Source organism: Electrona antarctica (genome assembly GCF_951216825.1).
Source record: "Electrona antarctica genome assembly, chromosome: 19".
In the NCBI taxonomy this organism is placed as follows: Eukaryota; Metazoa; Chordata; class Actinopteri; order Myctophiformes; family Myctophidae; genus Electrona; species Electrona antarctica.
The window spans coordinates 28,695,860-28,711,099 of record NC_136800.1 but is presented as its reverse complement, the minus strand read 5'-3'; the positions used below and the strand labels follow the sequence as shown (position 1 = coordinate 28,711,099).

General features: G+C 43.2%; 1 long non-coding RNA gene across 1 annotated transcript; it reads right to left on the bottom strand.

Moving 5' to 3' along the window:
• Positions 1-2,147: 2,147 nt before the first annotated feature.
• LOC306912387 lies at positions 2,148-4,282 on the bottom strand. The gene is made up of 3 exons (XR_013788369.1): positions 4,073-4,282; positions 3,791-3,908; positions 2,148-2,326 (listed from the first exon to the last, which is right to left on the bottom strand). It is a non-coding gene; the product is annotated as an uncharacterized lncRNA (long non-coding RNA).
• Between the last annotated feature and the right edge of the window lie 10,958 nt (positions 4,283-15,240).

Genomic DNA, 15,240 nt, shown 5'->3' with positions numbered 1-15,240 from the left:
AGAGTGGTTTTGAAGGAGTGTAGGGATTCACATTTCTTAATGGCTGTTGGTAGGACGTTCCACATTTTAATAATAATAATAATAATAATACATTTTATTTATAAGGCGCCTTTCAGGGCACTCAAGGTCGCCGTACAGGTTAAAAACAGTTGATACAAAACACAGTTAAAAGCAAAACAAAACTAGGGCACAGCTTGCAGCAGAGGTCAGCCATATGCCTGCCTAAACAGGTGGGTTTTGAGGTGAGTTTGGAATATGGTGATAGATTTTAGTGGCATAGGAGCAAAATTAATTTAACCCCTTGTTTGAGCCGTATGGGTTGCACTTGGTTTGTTGTGGTGTTGTGATCGTGGACTTTGTTGACATTAAGAAAGTATTTTGACAGGTACATGGGTAGTGGTGTAGCGAATCTTGTAAGCCAGGCCCATTGCAAGTTGCTGTACTCTGTCGTCAACCCTATAAGCCATTCCAACCTATCAAAATTAGTAAAATAAAAAGAAGTTCAAAGAGCTGTGAACTTTACAAAAGACATATGTTGGCAACTGCTACAGTACATCATGATTGCTTAGTTATCATTTTGAGATGTTTATGCTACTTCAAGAGGCCTATACAGCTAAAATGCTTTTATTGCAGCCAAATGATGCAATAACAAAAATTGCAAATACATGAATGAATAAAATAAATAAGATGAAATGGAAGGGGTGAAATTTTTACTCTTGCACCCATAATTGTTTTCTAATATCTAGCCACACCTGTAGCAATAATTGTATCCAAGCAGACCCCCAAACGTTAAACCTATTTAGACCTGTTACACCTATACTTTGTTATGCCATCCAAGACAAAAAGGCCTCATCTTAGTTGTTGCGATATACTGTAGCACCATTATGGAAAAAAAATCAGACCAGTCTGAAGCGAGTGGTGCAACAGCACCCCCGATTGGTACTCTAAACATAGGGACATAGGTTAGGACATAGGGACATTGCTGGTTGTAGGAGTGGTTGCACCACTCAAAAAAAGGTTTTTCAGAAAATATTTTCAAAACTGCTTTGTGGAACAGTGTGCAGTGTCTTTTCCGAGGCAATGTGTTCCACTGCCTTTCTATAAACCTGCCTTAAAATCTCTTTCTGAGGACCCGACGCATGAACAGTACACCAGCAGGGCGTTGGTTTACTCATAACTAAACCCATTGCTGTTCTTTGCCATGTATACAATTGTATACAAAATACAATTCTTCTACATTCACTCTAATTGTGCATGTAGGTTTCTTGTAAATTAAGTAATGCAGATGTTTAACAATAATTTAACTCTTGAGAGCATAAAATAAAATCTCCATAATTTAGCTAGTTCCAAGGCCGTTGAGGCAACGTAAACAAACAAGTAACCCCTCATTTTGTATACTAGTCCGGTGCCCGGCTGTAGAGCACAGAGTCGGTAACAATGAAAGTTGGAGATCCATGCCCCACCCGGCTATGCAATACCCGTCCTGTCCTGAGTACCTGTTCCACCACTCTGTGTGTCCCTTTTATGCCCATATATGGAGATTTCTGAATCTGTCTCTCTTTATCCTATACTATATAGGGAGTTCTGTGTCAGGCATGCCCAAATATGGAGTGTTATGATGTCAGAACAGGCCAGCTCCATATATGGAGCATGGGCAGGGCCCCTGTCCAGAGCCCGGAGAGAGGCCTTTTGTGGCGGTTCTGGAAAACCGTGGGTCCGACTGACTCAACACTGGGCACTGCACTCCCTGCATTCCAGCCGTACACACGTACAGACAGACGTACAGAGATGTGGTGCCTTTATATATAATGAAACCGGGGTAAATAATAATACTATTACTCTGGGGGTTGGGTTCTGTCGTATATGGAATTATTTTAATAAAATTGATTCAGATAGATACATTCATTACAGAATATGCATGTAATATAGACACATTTTAACTGCTATTTTTCAATAGCTAAAGTATAACATAGTGCTTAAAACACCAAAATGAGTTCCCGTCCTGAATAGGTTAAGGTAGACTATCCTACAGCAATGGAAATGACTCTTACTGAGCTCGAGACCCATATGAATCAATACAATCACAGAAAACATTCATGATTAGTCTCAATGAAAGTTAACCTCTTAAGATTTTAGATTTGCAACGATGTGAGCTGATAGATGGCTGACGAATTGGTAGCCATAAGCGGACAGCTTTGCCGCCTATTCGAAGCGCCGACCCGTCCGACACGCATGGAAAGGACAGACTTGAGTTTCAGTCTTGGTTTGTCCTTCTGGTAGTTCACCAGAGTTGATGACAGGACGTCCATGAAAATGTATATTCTCACTGGAAACACACACACACACACACACACACACACTTTATTGAGCGCTGAAACAGTTGATTTTCCATAGCCTACTTGTATTATTGCAGTGAGTGAGATAGATACTGTATAAGCAAGGTAAACACAAGGTAGCCTAATGCATCAAATGCATAGAGACAGTGTAGTGTCTCAGTAATCTAGGATCATATACATAATCTGAACATTAAGGATGCCAGGTCAACAAATGTCTTTCAACCTGCAGTCTTATGCAAAGACTGCACGGTTGTCAAGGTTAGCTAGTCAGCCAGCCAGCCAGCCAGTCAGTCAGTCAGTCTGTGTAGGCTTCACCAGCTGAGGATGCCAGCTAGCCGCAATTTGCAACACTAGATTTATTTGGAATGGGATGAATCTAGAGTTGCAATACCCTCCATTGACATCCCATTCATCCAAATTGCATTTCCGATCTGCTTGTATTAAACGATGTTAAACTCACCACAGCTGTAGGGAAAACTTGAATTATCCTCTTTCAATCTGCAAAGCGTTTGTTTCATAAATATCCACCGTAGACATGTTATGAGCTACTTTCTGTCAAAGAATTCCATGCTGTGATATTTGTTGGAGTTTGGAAGCACTCGTGCTGCTACCTCCTCCATTATGTGGAAATTCGTTACTATAAACCTGCCTTAAAATCTCTTTCTGAGGACCAGACGCATGAACAGTACACCAGCAGGGCGTTGGTTTACTCATAACTAAACCCATTGCTGTTCTTTGCCATATTCTTAACACTTAGAAAAAGAATCACCTGCACAGAATTTCTTGACAGAAAATAGCTCATAACATGTCTATGGTGGATTATTATGAAACAAACACTTTGCAGTTTGAAAGAGGATATTTAAAGTTTTCCCTACAGCTGCAATGTTGGTGAGTTTAACATTGTTTAATACAAGCAGATCCGAAATGCAATTTGGATCAATGGGATGTCAATGGAGGGTATTGCAACTAGATGCATACCATTATAAAAAGTATCTAGTGTTGCAAATTGCAACTAGATGCCAGCTAGTCCACCAGCTAAACATTTCCCAACATACTCTACAGAGAAGGCGTTGTCTTTATGAAGCTTTACTGGTCAAATTGAATATTTCACCAGAAGGAAAAATCTGGTCAATGGGATTTTCTATTGACAAGATCTGTAAACGGCGCAGTGGAGTAACTAAAGCATATATTTTCTTTTCTTGCCAAAAAGTGCATTTTATACATGTGGTGAGTGCTCAGAGTGCGTCCACAAAACTTTGCATTGGTCTTTGCATTGGTGAGAAGCGAAATTATTCATTTTATTTTTGCGGCAGGCTAAGTCGGCAGGCTGTGCTGCATTTCATGCGAGCGCAGGAAGTTGAGAGTAACATAGGCTTAAGGAGAAGTCTATCGACCAGAGCTAGGGCAGAACACAGTCAGTCAGTGTATGTCAGTATGTAGTTAGTAATAGTTACCTGTATTGTGAATAGTCAGGTTGACTGATTCTCTCTCTGAATTTCTTGGAGTCGTTGCTTCCACATGAAGGTCTACACTTAGACCAGTTAGACCATATATCTGTCCATGTCCCCTTAACTGCAGAGTGCAGACACACAGATACAGCTATTAACCCATGAGACCAATTCCAAATACTGTCTTCTAAATCCTAACAGTTTTCTGAAAAACGTATGTTGCTCAGTGGTTCTCAAACGTTTTCATGTGTGTGCGTGCGTGCGTGCGTGCGTGCGTGTGTGTCTTACAGTGACATTCTTCTATATTGTAACAGGGTCGGGTTTTGGTCGGTTCTCCTACACAGGCTGCTCCATCGTGCCCATGACGAATACATTGTCGATATCGACTGTGGGTTCCCAAGATCGGTTTGCACCTCCTATTCAATGGTATGATAACGGTCGAGTCTAGTCCTGGAAGCACGCAGTCTGACCACTCTGACCACTCAGACCACACAGGGACATTTAAATCAGGGCCTGGACAGACAGACAGGCAGACAGGTAGAGAGATAAAACAGTGTTTAGTGTTGAAGTGTGGTTTTGCCTCAACATAGGTTGCAACCATTGTGACACAGGAATCTGCAGGGAAAAGTAGCTTTTTCCATGACATATGTACACTTTTTGCAGTTGTGGCAAAACAAACATGGGATTCAAATTTAGGGTTGATTGAAGGTTCATCAATGCCTTTTTAAGGCTCCTCTCTCTAAATTGTGACAAATCATTATGTACCTAATTTGGTGAAGATCCGTCCATAAAAAGGAACATGCCCTGAGAGGCATCCTCAATACGGAGTCTAGTTGGTCCCATGTATGAGCATGCCCATGGGCATATTTGTTGGATCGCCGGCCAAAGACGTCAATGGCAGTAAATGTAAGTGGTTAATTACTACAATTTGTCATGGTATACTTTTTTTTTTCTTTTTTTACTGACCACGATTCAGAAGGTCCAGCAGGTAGTCGTATTCGTAGCCTAGATCAGTGGATTTGAAGGTCACTCCGTTTAAGTAGGTCGGCAGGAAGGGAACCATGTGGTAGTCGTAGTTGTGGCCAATAGGAGCGAAGATCCTTGGGTATTGGTTATCTGTCGTTTTTACTCTTCTCAACCAACGTTCGAAAAGACTGGAATAGAATATAGCACGCACGCACGCACGCACACACACACTAAAGTTTTCACATTTTTGTGGAGTAAAAGTAAAATATTTGCCTCTGAGATGTAGTGGAGTAGTGAAGTAAAAGTACAAAAAAATACTCCAATACCTTTCCACCACTATGTGTTATCCAGTATAGAGGGTATGCGCGTGACATCATCATCAAACCCGGAAGTTATGCGGGAACACCTACTGAGTGGCAAAAAACTATTTTCTGGCCTTGACAGCCCATACATCCAAACAGAAAAGTCCTATTTGATTGCATTAAACGACGTTAAACAATGTTAAACTCACTTTTCCACTCACTTTGCCACTCAATTTGCCATTCACTTTACGCATGCGCATACCCTCGTACCGTGTGCGTATACATTCCTGGGTGCCATTTGTGTCCCCAGGTCATAATACAGCACCTTGTGTCCCCAGGTCATAATACAGCACCTTGTGTCCCCAGGTCATAATACAGCACCTTGTGTCCCCAGGTCATATTGCAGCACCTTGTGTCCCCAGGTCATAATACAGCACCTTGTGTCCCCAGGTCATAATACAGCACCTTGTGTCCCCAGGTCATAATACAGCACCTTGTGTCCCCAGGTCATAATACAGCACCTTGTGTCCCCAGGTCATAATACAGCACCTTGTGTCCCCAGGTCATAATACAGCACCTTGTGCCCCCAGGTCATAATACAGCACCTTGTGTCCCCAGGTCATAATACAGCAACTTGTGTCCCCAGGTCATAATACAGCACCTTGTGTCCCCAGGTCATAATACAGCAACTTGTGTCCCCAGGTCATAATACAGCACCTTGTGTAAAATAAGCAAAAACACTAATTCCAAAAGTTTAATTATCTTATACTATTAAAGCTTTTCTACCATAGAGAAAAAGATTTGTACCTCAGAGTGAAATAAATATAAAATAATCCCTTTGATTTGAGTAGAGGTATGCTAAAATGCCCCCATCATGTTTATTCAGCTTCAGTTACAAATATAACTAATCAAATTCAAACTAAATCTAAATTTTGAATTCTTATTATAGTATAGGTCTAATGCTTCTCACCAATATAAATTGTGATAAATGTATTTTTAATGACAGTTTAAGTGCCAGGGACGTTAAGACGAGCTGAATCTAACTATGTACTGATTGCCAGGGACGTTAAGACGAGCAAAAAAAAATCCTCTAATCTGGTGTGCAGGTGATGACATGCACATGACGTGCACAATAGAATTACATTTTCTTTCTTTTATTTTTAATGGGAAAAGTGGCACCCAGGACCAAAACTGGTGTCCACCCCCTGGCACTTAATCTTGAAATCAATCGTTTTTTAAGATTTTTTGGGGCTTTTTTTCTGCCTTTATTGATAGATTGAAAGTAATCTGACAGGCAATAGGGAGAGAGATGGGGAGAGACACGTGGCAAAGGCCGTCGGGATCGGGAGTCGAACCTGCGGCGCGCCGTCAGGCTGGCTCAGCAGCCTACTGTACAGGTGCCCAGACAGTTGAGCTAACCTGCGGCACGCCAGTCCAGTAACATTTTATCAATGTTTTAGGTTGCGTTATACTGATGTGGTGAAGCCCTGTTATGCTTAAATAAAGGCTAGAGGAAATTGATAGTTTCATAATTCTGAAAATATTGTTGATAAATATATTAAAATCTTACTCTGCGTTCACAATGTGCTAACATATTTCTCATTACATGAGGAGTGATGGCCATCTTTAGCATAAAATGTCCCCCCTGTTATATCCAAAATGTGTCCCCCCTGTTACAGTGTAAATGGATATTTATATTGAAATAATTGGAATAATGCATTGAGCTGGACAAATATGTTTTTCTAACAGCTGAACTCTTTCTCTTTCAGGAAAAAATGAAAAATCCTGTAAAAAATATATTTTGTTTTGAAAAAGTTACTAGGCTGAAATGGCACTGAATAATAGGAATGATCAGTGTATATACAAATGTGTATTTATGTTTGTGTGAAAAATATATTTGTATGCATGTTGCGCGTGCGTGCGTGTGTGTGTGTGTGTGTGTGTGTGTGTGTGTGTGTGCTGTGGCACCTGTCTACAAAGGCGTGGTGTAGATAGAATATGGGGTCGTTGGCGGCAGATTCGAGGAATGACATGGAGCCATTCAGGTACACATGTATGGAATTGTGCATTTCGGTTCGACCGACTTTATGTCCCGTCGCATTGGCAAAACCTGCAAGATGAAGAGAGAGAGAGAGATTTAAATAGTGTTGATTTTGACATCACATTTTTATTTAGTTTTAGTCCGAATATTTTGAATAAAATTCCATTTAGTTGATTTCGTCGACTAAAATGTATTTCGGCAGTTCTTGATGGTGCCATAATGCCTGATTTTACACTTGGTTGCATGCTGAAACAAGCTCACAGTGCATCACGCTGCGACACATTGTGAGCTTGTAGATCAGCTATTTTCAGAGTCCAACACCCGAGTGCAAAAAAACATACAATTATTTGTCTTTTAGTTCTACTGGATCTCTTCTCCTCTAGTCCCTCCCTAACATTTTATTCCATTTTCTGTTTGTTGATGAAATTGAGTTTTTTTTTAGTTTTCATCACTGAAAAAAGGTAGTCGACGGACATTTTTTGACATAGTTTTAGCCGACAAAATCAACACTAGATTGAATGGAGACAAAGTGAAAGCTAGAGGAGAGAGAGAGAGAGAGAGATATAAGAAGATACAGTAGGATAGTAAAACGTTATGAGAAAAGTATACAATTATGTTTGCGACCAGGGCAGTGTTGACAGATTTTACCCACCAGGATTAATTCATTAATTCAATCGTACACTCAATCAGACACGCTCCATATATGGCCAGACCTAATCAAACCATGTACACTCAAGACACTGCCCCTGCTGCCACCCTTAGATCTCCATATATGGAGCTGACCTGTTCTGACATTCCATATGTTGATCTGACCTCATCAAACCCGTCCAGCAGTCTGCCATCACCCAGGCGGATACAAGAAGGACCCAATCAAAAGTCGTGGGGAATATTTTTTCGCCAATATAAAAAGTACCACAAAATATCTGTATCATTTATCATTTCTTATTGGGTGTGCAATCCATTTCTAGAGATATTTAGACCCACCTGAACACCGACAGGGTGCTGATGGAAATTGGGTTATTGTTGGTCAAAGAAGAAGATAGATAGGCTAGATATGTTTTTTATGCATTTCGGGGGTTTACAAGCATGACCCTCCAAAAACTTTCCCGCATGCAGGGATACCCCCATATTTTAGGCCTGCCCACCCTAGTGGGGCAGGCTAGAACCTGCCCTGGTTTATAGTAGGTCTGTGAATTATTTTCAAATAGGCTCTGACAGATATCCACAGCTTTAAGTGCTGATTCGGTAGGCTAAATTGCCAGTGCTTTCAGGTTTATTCAATCTTTCATGGGTTGGAAGGATTCCTGTGTGTGTGTGTGTGTGTGTGTGTGTGTGTGTGTGTGTGTGTGTGTGTGTGTGTGTGTGTGTGTGTGTGTGTGTGTGTGTGTGTGTGTGTGTGTGTGTGTGTTCTCGTACGCGCGTGCGTGCGTGCGTGCGTGCGTGCGCTGGTAGGGGATATTGTACCCTCCAGAATGTTCCTGAAGCTCTGCTCAGCTGTTCGGTCGTAGGGTCGGTCCTCGTAAGTCAGGAACCCCATCATCAGCTCCACTTGAGCCGTCGTTGGCAGCGTTGAATATTTGTCATTGTTGCCTGGATTACGTGTCAGCGGCCCCTCCTTTGTGCCGTTGCACAACTCCTTATGTTCGGTATACTCATCTGGGAGGCTGCAGATTATCTACAGCACACACACACACACACACACACACACACACACACACACAAAAAGAAAAAATATGAAAGCTTATGTTTTAAGTAAGCTAGTATGATCAAATTGTATCCATACAACCTGGAACGGAAGAAAACATGCAACTTAGGAGAGAACGGGGTAAGATGAGCGACTTTTCACTTAACCCATTTTGGACTGAGGCCGATTCTAAAAACGCTTCTAAATCCTGACCTTTTCAGTCAACTTCAAATATTTATATAGCAGCATCAAATACTGTACACTGTACAGAACCCCAGAATGGTTAGAACACCAAAAGGGGTTCCCTCCCAGTTGTCCTGGAAGCAAGGCAAAATGAGATGGCAGTGAAATATAAAGATCAACCTTTATTCCAGGATATCTTCTATCGATTGGAATTATGAGTAAGCATCTACGTTGCCATACATTATTAATCCAATTAATAATAATACGTTTGGGAAACTCGAATCTCCCTGCCATAGAGTTATAATACTGTATCTCCCGCGAATCTCACATAATACGTGACGTATTCAATGTGCAACTTCTCGCGTTGTGAGCTTGTAGATTGGCTATTTTTGGTGCGCGACACCGCCGTACGATGATGTATACATTTCACTTTTAAAGTGACGGTACACAATGAACAGTTCCCTCTGTCTGTTAGAAAGGTGTGCAAAGGGATGTCTTGGTTGGTTAAAATAAAGAGAAGATTATTAAAATATAATAAGCATATATATAATATGCATATTTGGTTTGTGTGTGTGTGTGTGTGTGTGTGTGTGTGTGTGTGTGTGTGTGTGTGTGTGTGTGTGTGTGTGTGTGTGTGTGTGTGTGTGTGTGTGTGTGTGTGTGTGTGTGTGTGTGTGTATATACACCTTACAACTGTTTATTGGCATACAAACTCTCACAACTGGCCAATAAAAATAAGGTTCTTTCCACAAAATAATAGCAAATGCTCGATAGTGGGCTCGATAAGGACCCGGCTCAATAAGCCTGCTCGATAAGGTGATCGTTATCAATAAAACCTTAACGAGCTCCACCCCTGGCAGCGGCATAGTGGCACTGTAATGGCTCTTCTTTCTTCTTATGTTCTTACTCCTAAGTATTGCGTTCTTTGTATTGTATAAAGCACCTTAGCTTGTCTACGTTAACATTCAAGTCTGTCTTCTGTTTAGGCCTGGAATTAAGGCCTCCCTGAAATTCCTGCCCTGCTTCTGTTTATTTTTGGAACACAGTTCTTATTTGACGCAATATAAGAAAAGTCTATGGGAATTCAGAATGGGGATAAAACAACACAAACCAGATAGAACTAGGTAGGATGTGTAAATTACGTCAGACTTCGGTATTCTATTGCTAGTTTTCTTATTACCTTCCATTTGGAGAAGGGAGAACCAGGACTGATAAGGTTGGGGTTGTTGGGGTCCTGTGCGCCCATCAGATCATCAGTACACACGTCACATTCAGTCTTGTCTCTCCAGTCCCAGTAGGGGAGGGTGAAGTTAAAATCTTGGGTCATCTTCCTTATCTCATTCTCGAAGTGCAGCAAATAGATACGGTGCCAGACTGTGAAGGCTGAAGCCTCGTGGGCAAAGTTAATTTCGGAGAATACTGTCCCATCAGGGAGGAAGGTGGGGTGACAAACAAAGTAGTGCATCCAGGCAAACAATTCAAGTGTGGTGACGTTGGCAAACTTGGGGCTCTCACCATTCGGACCCATGTCATCTCTTGTGGCTGTGGCGATGACATAGTCAGGGTTGACTGTGTGCTGCGCCTGGTCAAAGTAGTCGACTAACGTCTTTTTATCTGCGTCCGAGAGCGTCAGGACATTAAGTCGCACTGATCCACGGTACTGGGAGCAGTCATCGCCCCAGTGGCCGAACATGCAATCGCCACAGTCAAAGCCGCTGTAGTTCCCGAAACAGTGGCAAGTTCTGTTGAAGAATTCTAACGGCCATTTCTCTCTGTCATCTTTGCCATGGTAGGGATACTGATCCCCATGAGGAGCAAATGTCACCCTCACTTCGGTGCAGTTGCCACGTCCTGATTCAATGCCACAGGCCGAGCCGTCACCCTCCCACACCGGGCAGCACTCTTTGGTCCGTAGCCCCTCTGAGTTGGCACACGGCCGGGGGATCTGGCAGAGGCAGGACCCTACAAACAGCAGCAGACTTACAGGCACACACAGGCTCCTAGTCCTCATGATGGACCAGTTAAAAGTCACTCTGTGCCTTTTCCCTCTTTAGCCTCAGTAATAAAACAAAGTTACCAGCATGCACCTACACGGCTAACAATGACCTGAATCAGGAGCTAATGTACCCATTTTATATGAAACAGTACAGTAAAGTACACAGATTTGGCCCCAATCAAAGCTCAACTTTTAGAACCCCCCCCCCCCCCCAACACACACACACACACACACACACACACACACACACACTCTCTCTCTCTCTCTCTCTCTCTCTCTCTCTCTCTGTCTTGTGCACACACACTCCCTGGATGACACAGCAGAAAAACATTTATTGATATTACTCCTACAGATTTTGTCCAAACATCATGTAAAGCGGTACACTGTATCACTATAGTCATGTGATCAACACGGATCAGTTAGATTTTTCATAGTATATCCAGCTAAGATCGGCTTCCAAAGTTTGCAGGAGTATTTGAACAAAATGCCTCAAATCATGAATGCAGCGTTTGATTGCGGTGCAACTACATATGCACGGACATTCCCACTAAAAATGCATTTCTTGCTTTACATTTTGTCCAAACATCATGCGAATCGGTACACATTTTGTCTATAGTCATGTGATCAAGACTGATCTGTCTGATTATTTTTATAGTAGTTAGTTAGTTAGATTATTTTTATAGTCCATACTGATTGGCAAACAAGCTACTTCACATTAATAACAATGCAATTATCAGTAACTCAAACACTAAACTATATTCTACACTCCCATAAATAAACATCATGTGTGCAATAACTTCATTAACATTAATCCCTAGACTTAATACTAATTCCACTAACCTCTGAGTCTATAGTGATTGAATTCCGAACATTGCTGGCCCACAATAACCTACCTGACATGGTGGAGACCTGTGTTCCGATAACTATTTTAACTTTATATTATCCACACTGTTGAGGGAGTTTTAAATGAATAAACACAATAAATGCTGCTACCAGCTGTATTTGTGTCAATAAACACCTTGAACCTTGAACACTGCAATGGTACTGTAGAGCAGGGGTTCTCAACGTTTTTGGCCGGGGACCCCCGGAAATGCTTTGGCAATGTCTCGGGACCCCCGCCCCGCCCCCTCCCGACCCCCAATATAAATTGACTGCTACAATAACCTTAAACCATTTTGGGCGGGAACCCCTTTTGGTGTTTTAAGCATTGTTATAATTTAGCTATTGAAAAATAGCAGATCTACAAGCTCATAGCGCGCCACCGAGTGGCGCGCTACGAGCTTGTAGGTCTGCTATTTTTGAAAAATCGTGAAAATAAAAATTTAATTTTTAATTTTTTTGAAAATAATTTGGGGACCCCCTAAAATAATTTGGCGACCCCCCGAGGGGTCGCGACCCACGGGTTGAGAACCCCTGCTGTAGAGTCTCCTGACTTGAACCCCATAGAAAATATCTTCAAACTTGGAGAGTCCTTTCTGAATGATCTGTTATGGCACTATAGGGTCATATGTGTTATGACCCTATAGGGTCATATGTGTTATGACCCTATAGGGTCACATGTGTTCTTCCTCCCTGCATTGGTGTATGAGTAGTGATGATTGACAGAGTACCAGCTGTTGTTAATAGTGACTGAGTGGTGTCTGCATGTGAGTGGCTAACAATTACAATTACTTTTTGAGAAATAGACCACAAACAGTCAAGGGATTCGCATGTCTTAATGGCTGTTGGTAGGGCGTTCCACACTTTGGTGGCATAGGAGCGAAAATAATTTAGTCCCTTGTTTGTGCCGAATCTGGGTTGTACATGCATGGTTCGTTGCACTTCCTCTGGTGTTGTGGGTGTAGACTTCGTTAACATTAAGGAAGTATCTATCACTCACGGTCGCAGAGACAAGGAGATAAACAGCTACACAGCTGTTTAAACTTTGAATCTCTGCATACACACACACAGGTAGAGGAACACACTCCGTTCCTTTTTGCACTTATTCTATTCTAACCCCTATAAACTATCCATTAAAGCTACCCCTCTACTCTTCAACCATCTCTGCGGTTGGTTATTTTACTTCCTCCCTTTCTTCCATACATACTGCCCTAGTACGCGCGTGAATGAACCTTGATCCGTAGCTCATTCCGGCTAACCAACGACCACTTTAGCCTGGTGCCCAAGCCAAAGACCCGGACATCCAGACACATCTAACGAAGGAGGCAGCCTCCCAGGGTTTTGTATCAATCTTCTTCTTCTTCTTCTTCTTACTATTATTATTATAATTTTTTTACTATTATTACGCTCTTATTTCTTATTTTTATTTATCTGTGTACTATGTGTTTTCCCACCATCCCTATCCTGCCCTTTTCATGTCGCCCTAGACACTACTTCCCCCGCCACAGAAATCCCTCAAATCTCATATACCCAGCTCGTTCACCCAGTCACCACATTGTGGTGGAGGGAGGCCTTTGGAACTGCCACGCAGCTACCAAAGAGGAAATGCCTGAATTTATCTCAGCCCACGCCACCCTCAAGTCTCTGCATTTCCTTGCTCTAACCGAAACCTGGATTACCCCTGATAACACAGCTACCCCCGCCGCCCTCTCTGTTTCACACAAATTCACACACACCCCTCGCTCAACAGGTAGGGGGGGTGGTACAGGGATACTCATGTCCCCGAAATGGAATTTCCGTGTCTTAAATCTCTCTCACCTTTCTCTCACCACATATGAATTTCATGCTATCTCAATATCACAACCAGTCCCCCTCACCCTCATTGTGCTCTATCGCCCCCCAGGAACCCTTGGGAACTTCCTGGAAGAACTAGACTCTCTGATCAGCTCGTTTCCGGAGGATGGCACCCCCCTGATTCTACTGGGTGACTTTAACCTACCTACGGCAGAGAAGTATCTTCCCGTTACGTCCCTCCTATCCTCGTTTGACCTCTCCCTTTCTCCCTCCCCTCCCACTCACAAGGCTGGTAATGTTTTGGACCTCGTGTTCTGCAGAGCCTGCTCCCCTTCCACACTCTCTGTTACTCCCTTAATTAGGTCTGACCACCACTTCATAACCTTCTCCCTCTCTCTCTCTACTCTCCCACCTAAACCTACTCACCCTCCGACCGTCACCACCCGACGCAATCTCAAGTCCCTAAACCCCTCCTCCCTCTCATCCTCTATTCTCTCCTCTCTACCCTCCCTAGAGTCCTTCCTCTCTCTCTCACCCGACCCCGCAACCACATCCTTCCTCTCCTCTATCTCATCTGCATTTGACCAACACTGCCCTCTCTCGACCAGGCCAGCTCGCTCATCCCCACCGGCCCCCTGGTTATCTGAAACCCTCAGATCTGAACGAACACCTCTCAGGGCAGCTGAAAGGAAGTGGCACAAGACAAAGCTACCAGATGATCTCTCCCACTTTCACTCACTCCTCTCTGCCTTCTCCCTCTCACTAACCACCGCTAAAACCTCCTTCTACCACACCAAAATCCAATCCTGCACTTCTAACCCAAGGAAACTCTTCTCCACTTTCTCCTCCCTCCTTAAACCCCCTCCCCCCACTCAACCCTCATCCCTCACCGCGGAGGCCTTTGCCAACTACTTCGAAAAGAAGGTTGATGATATCAGTAGCTCCTTTACCCCCCTCCCCCATAAAGAAGCACTCGACTCAACCAATGCTAACCATAACATACCATGCATGTCCTCCTTCTCTCCTCTATCCCCAGATGAGGTCCTGAAACTAGTCACATCCACTAGACCTACCACCTGTCCTCTCGACCCCGCCCCGTCTCCAATCTTCCAGACCATCGCACCTGACCTGCTCCCCTTCATCACTTCCATTATCAACACCTCAGTAACCTCAGGCTGCGTCCCATCTGCCTTCAAGTCAGCCAGGGTATCACCACTCCTCAAAAAACCAACTCTTGACCCCTCAGATGTCAAGAACTACAGACCGGTATCACTCCTTTCCTTTCTTTCCAAAACCCTTGAACGTGTTGTCTCTAACCAGCTTTCTCTCCATCTCTCAGAGAACAACCTGCTGGATCCCAACCAGTCAGGATTCAAGAAGGCACACTCCACGGAAACTGCACTCCTCGCAGTCACAGAAGCACTACATGCTGCCCAGGCTGCTTCCCACTCTGCAGTCCTGATTCTCCTAGACCTATCGGCGGCATTTGACACAGTGAACCACCAGCTGCTCCTAGGCACCCTAGCTGATCTAGGCATAGGCGGGACGGCGCTGAAGTGGTTCTCCTCCTACCTCTCTGACCGGACTTACCAGGTTTCTTGGAAAGGTTTG